General features: G+C 44.1%; 1 protein-coding gene across 1 annotated transcript in view; it reads right to left on the minus strand.

Moving 5' to 3' along the window:
- Positions 1 to 5060: 5060 nt before the first annotated feature.
- The window catches only part of LOC109935961 (torsin-4A-like), an 8370-nt gene continuing 7948 nt past the window's right edge, over positions 5061 to 5482 (minus strand). Inside the window, exon 2 of the mRNA XM_048616543.1 lies at positions 5061 to 5482. This exon is cut by the window's right edge and continues 2573 nt beyond it. The gene's annotated coding sequence lies outside the window, so the exon portion shown is untranslated.

Raw genomic sequence — 5482 nt, forward strand, 5'->3', positions numbered from 1 at the left:
TTGAGTAATTACTTAGATATAAACGGACTGTGGAGATATGGGAAAGGAAGCAGGAGACTGGCACTAGGGGATAGAATCAGCGCATGCATGATGGGCCAAATGGCCCCCTTCTGGCTCAATGCAGGGCCTAGAAACCTCCAGGTGTATTTCCACACCAGTTAAAGCCTGGCCTTGCATTCATCTAGTTCATCAGACAAGAGGAAGTTCATCAGGCTACGAATCTGAATATCCCATTGACCCATATTCCCCGTCCTGAGAGTACCTTTCCTAACTTCCCTGTTCAATGTTCAAGGTGTGAGAGGTTCCACGAAAGTGGGACTGACTCAAGAGTGCGAGCGAGCAGGACCTATTGCATGCTGCGACCTTCCATTGCACAAGTCCACCAAAAAGGCCCAGCAAGTACAACACACGAGAGGCAGAACAGAGCAGACAGGAGGCATCAGCCCCGCAAATGACAGGTCAGACTGAGCTACGCTTCCAGTCAATTCAACAAATAACCAGAGGAGGTTTCATCTCGGTTCTGATCAGACATAGAGGTCATTAAACCCTGGGTGCTGATGATTCACAACTCCCTCAGCAACTTTGCATTGATCTGAGGCTTGAATTTGTCTCCCAAAAATAAAGAAACAGCTTTGACAGCAGAATATTGAATCATTATCTTCACGATCGAGCAAACCAAGTCTCACCTCATCTTGTGTAAGGCATGCGACAGGAGACCCGCTGGTTTATGGGGGCCTGTGATAGTTCCAAGATTTCAGTGCAACTTTGCACTGATGGTGTTCCCAGCTTGCGTTGCTGGAAAGGAAACTCACCAAGAAACAGCCTGTTAAACCAGACCCTTTAATGAGAGAACTCAACTCAGGGAGCAATCGAAGAGTTTGAAATTTAAAATGCTTTTTAATTCAAATATATATAATTTGTAACAATGTATTCTCCATTGTGCTGAGGCTTAATGGGGAAGGTACAAATGACCATGGGATCATACATCTGAAGCTTATCACCACTAAAAATCTAGTATGAATACCACTAGTCCCACTTTCCTCCATTAGGGCACATCACCTTGAATGTTATGACACATCATTTGCTCAACTGAATACTTTTTAAAAGGTTGTGAGGTTCCCCAACTCAACTACTCTCCCAGGCAGTGCATTGCAGACCCCCACCAAATCCTTCAAATCCCCTCTAAACCTCATGCCTTTAATTTTAAAACAATGCCCCCTTGTTATTGACCCTTTGACTGAGGGAAACAGCTGCTTCCTATCCACCCTGTTCATGCCCCTCCTATACACCTCTATCAGGTCCCCCTTAACCTTCTCTCCTCCAAAGAAAACAACCCGAGCTTGTCCAGACTCTCTTCATCACTGAAATGCTCCATCCCAGGCAATATCCTGGTGAATCTCCTCTGTATCCCCTCCATTGCAAGCACATCCTTCCTACAGTGTGGGGACCAGAACCGCACATAGTGCTCCAGCTGTGGCCGAACCAAAGTCTGTACAGCTCCAATATAACCTTCCTGCCCTTTATAATCCACAATACGACTGATAAAGACGTGTCCCAAAGGCCTTCTTAACTCCCCTATTAACCCGTCCTTCTGCCTTCAGGGAACGGTACAGAGTGCATTTATGACAAATGTGGCTGTTTTGTGTCAGATAAACTGACACTTTGGCGTGTCAGATAAAACCGGTCTCTCACAGGGACAGACGCTGTGACTATATTCTTACACTGCTCTTTCTCTCAGCCGGCAGACTGAACTTCAAACTGGATCTTTTGAAAAGACGTCTATGTTAAAACCCAAAATTCAAACCTAGTATAGATGCCCACAAAGCATTATCAAAATCTTCATGCACATCAGTATTGTAATGGAAACGTTGAAAGCCCAAGATCCCTCTGTTGCTCTGAGCTTCTTAAGTGTCCTGGCATTCATTGAGTACTCCCTTATCTTGTTCCTCCTTCCAAAGTGCATCGCCTCGCATTTATGAGGGTTAAATTCCATCTGCTGCTGGTATTCCCATCTGACCAACCTGTTTGTATCTGGGGACCTGGGTTCGAATCCCGCTAGGGCAGATAGTGGGATTTTGAATTCTACGAAAATCTGGAATTAAGGTGACTGTGAATCCATTGTCAATTGTCAGGAAAAGCCCATCTGGTTCGCTAATGCTGCTTAGGGAAGCACCCTGCCATCTTTATCTGGTCTGGCCTAGACCTGACTCCAGACCCACAGGAATGTGGTTGACACTTAACTGACCTCTGGGCAATTAGGGATGGACAATAAATGCTGGCCTAGCCACATTCCATCGGTCAATAAAAATAAGTGTCACGTAGGCTGAGATAAAGGATGTCTGAGGCTACATTCCATTGTGAGCTAATAACATTGCTTCATATATGCAGGGACTGTAGTTATACAAGTTGCATTACAACTTCCCCTATGAGTAATACAAGCCAGTTAAACTGATTCAAGTAACTATCCACAGAGATTGAATGCTGTCGTTTAGAAGTAAAGACATCCTTAGGCATTTGAAATGGTTAAATAAAATCAGCAAAATCTAATTCAGAGACGGAAATATCGAGATAAAGAAGCCACAATGAATTCAAACTTGTTTGTCCCTTCAAAGCTGCTGAAAAGGCTGTGAACTTTGGCGTGTCAGATAAAACCGGTCTCCCCCAGGGACAGACGCTGTGACTATATTCTTACACTGCTCTTTCTCTCAGCCGGTAGACTGAACTTCAAACTGGATCTTTTGAAAAGCCGTCTATGTTACAACCTAAAATTCAAACCCAGTATAGATGCCCACAAAGTATTATCAAAATCTTTATGCACATCAGTATTGTAATGGAAACGTTGAAAGCTGTATTCTCTCCAGCCAGGAATACCAAGTGGATAATTCACCTTGGCCTACCCCTGTGGACCCCCAGCATTACAGATGCCAGTTTTCAACCAAGTTGATCCATTCTACATGAGGTCAAGGAACACTTTGATCTTCAGCCAAGGCCTGTGGGCTTTGACAATATCTCAGCTGCACAACTGAAGTTGTACCTTCCAGAATTAGCCAATCAATTCCAGTACAATTACATCATTATGTGGAAAATTGCCCGGGGCTATTCTGACAGCAGAAAAGCAGGTCAAATCCTGACCAATTAGTTCCCATCAGCCTACACAATGGGACCAGCTGCAGAGAACTGACACGGGCATATGAGGCAGAATGGCCTGCTTCTGTGTGAGCATCCTTCTCTAATTTGCAGCCCAGTGGGGGCATTCCTGCAGGGAAGCGTCCCAGGCCCAAATGTCTCCCAATTGGCAATAAAATTCCTTCCAGCTTAAGGTGGGGAGAGGCTAGATTCGGTGACACGGTGTTCAGTACCATTCGAAACTCTTCAGACACTGAAGCAGTCCATGCCCTCCTGGACAACATTCATGTTTGGGGCTGAGTGGCACCTAACACTTACGCCATACATGAATCAGGCAATGGCCACCTTTAACTGCAGAGAAAGTGACCATCATCCTTTGACTTTCAATGGCATTACCATTGCTGAATCCCCTACTGCCAACATTCAGGCGAGTAGATCAGAAACTGATCTAGCTATATACACAGGCTGCGAGATCAGGTCCAGAAGCTAGAACTGTGCATCTCCTGACTCCCCAGAGCCTCTCCTCCATTTAGGAGGTTTGAGACTGCAGTGTGACGGAATAATCTCCACTCACCTGGATAACTGGTACAAGACTAAGAAGTGAGTTATAGAGAAATATTTTCATTAGAAGGTGGTGGGAGTCTGGAACTCACTGCCTAAAAGAGATGGTTGAGGCACAACCTTTGTAACATTCAGTCAATGTTTCGATACTCACTTGCATTGTCACAGCCTCTCGGGCCACAGATCGAGAGCTGGTAAATGGGATTAGAGTACTCAGAGCTTTGTTGTCCAGTGGACACAATGGGTTGCTTCTGTGCTGTAAATGTCTATGAATAAAATAACCAATTAGTGCATTAGGGCTTTGTTGGAAGGTTTCCAATAGGCCTTTTTCTTTGGCTTAGGGGAAACACTCATAGTTTAGGACCATTTGTTTCAGCTTTTCAAAAGTCCTGGTCAAAGGTGGATGTATAAGGTTGTTTCTCCTCAAGAAGGGAGATAGTTTAGAACTGGTGAGAAATAGGCTACCTCGCCATAAGGAGTTTAGTTTGTAAGTTCCAGACCAGAAGTGTGTTGGCAACCCTGAGCAGATTTTTGTTTTGTATCTGAGAAAGTCTAACCTGAAGACTCAAGGAAAAGGCTATCAGATTCTCAAGATGGGGAACTGAAGCATCAGTTAAATTCTATAGATATGACAGGGAACAGAATTCTGTTGTGTATAAAGACGCTGTTAGGATTAATGAGAATGTACTTTACCATGTCGTTTGAAATTTTTAAACTCCTGTTGTTTGTAAATAGTTTGGCTTATTCTATTTTATGTTCTTTGGTTTGAAAACTTCTGCAGCATTTTGTGTTTCGATGAAAGATTGCATCATTAAAACAAAATTTAAAAAATGATCTATCAAGCCAGACTTATGACTGAGGTTCGGCTTGTCTGATACTAACATCAGCTGCAGTCATAACACTTCTTATTCTTAAGCTGTGTCCCCTGCTTTTAATCTTAAACCTCTACTTCCTGGTATCCACCAAAGCCAGTTCCATAGAATAGAATCCCTTCAGTGTGGAAACAGGCCATTTGGCCCAACAAGTCAACACTGGCCCTCTGAAGACCATCCCACCCAGGCCCATCCCCTTACCCTATCCCTGTAACCCTGCATTTCCCATGGCTAACCAGCAAACCTATACATCCCAGTACACAACGGGCAATTTAGCATGGCCAATCCACCTAACCTGCACCTCTGGACAGTAGGAGGAAACCGGAGCACCCAGAGGAAACCCACGCAGACACAGGGAGAATGTGCAAACTCCACGCAGACAGTCACCCGAGGGTGGAATTGAACCTGGGTCCCTGGTGCTGTGAGGTAGCATGAGCCCCAAAAGACCCCAGTCCGACCACGGCTCATTTTTCCAAATTCCAGGGACAGAGGCCCAATGTGTTTAGTATTTCTTCATGTTTCATTATTCGATTCAACTTTTATTGGTTATTCGGAATTTGAATGCAGGTGCATTTCTTGTTCAGTGAAAATCATGAAGAAGAAAATTTACATCATCGCTAGTTTCACAATTATCTTGATGAATGACAGATATCACTACCTCATAGAAGAAACAATAAAAATGACTGAAACACTTAAGGAAATTGAACTGAAACGGTGAATAATGTAACATCCCGTGTTGCAATGGGAAAAAGTTAGTTACTAACTGTTCGTCCTGGCTGTGTCACTTCCTTGAAACTCAACATCACGATTCACAAAAGACAAAAGACAGTAAAGTCCTAGAAATGGGGTAGTGGATCTCATAGTAACATTTTCCCCCCCCCTCCCTCTGGGACTGGGTGGGACAGTGGGTCAGACACTGTCCT

Source organism: Rhincodon typus, chromosome 35 (assembly GCF_021869965.1).
Source record: "Rhincodon typus isolate 14 chromosome 35, sRhiTyp1.1, whole genome shotgun sequence".
Lineage (NCBI taxonomy): Eukaryota > Metazoa > Chordata > Chondrichthyes > Orectolobiformes > Rhincodontidae > Rhincodon > Rhincodon typus.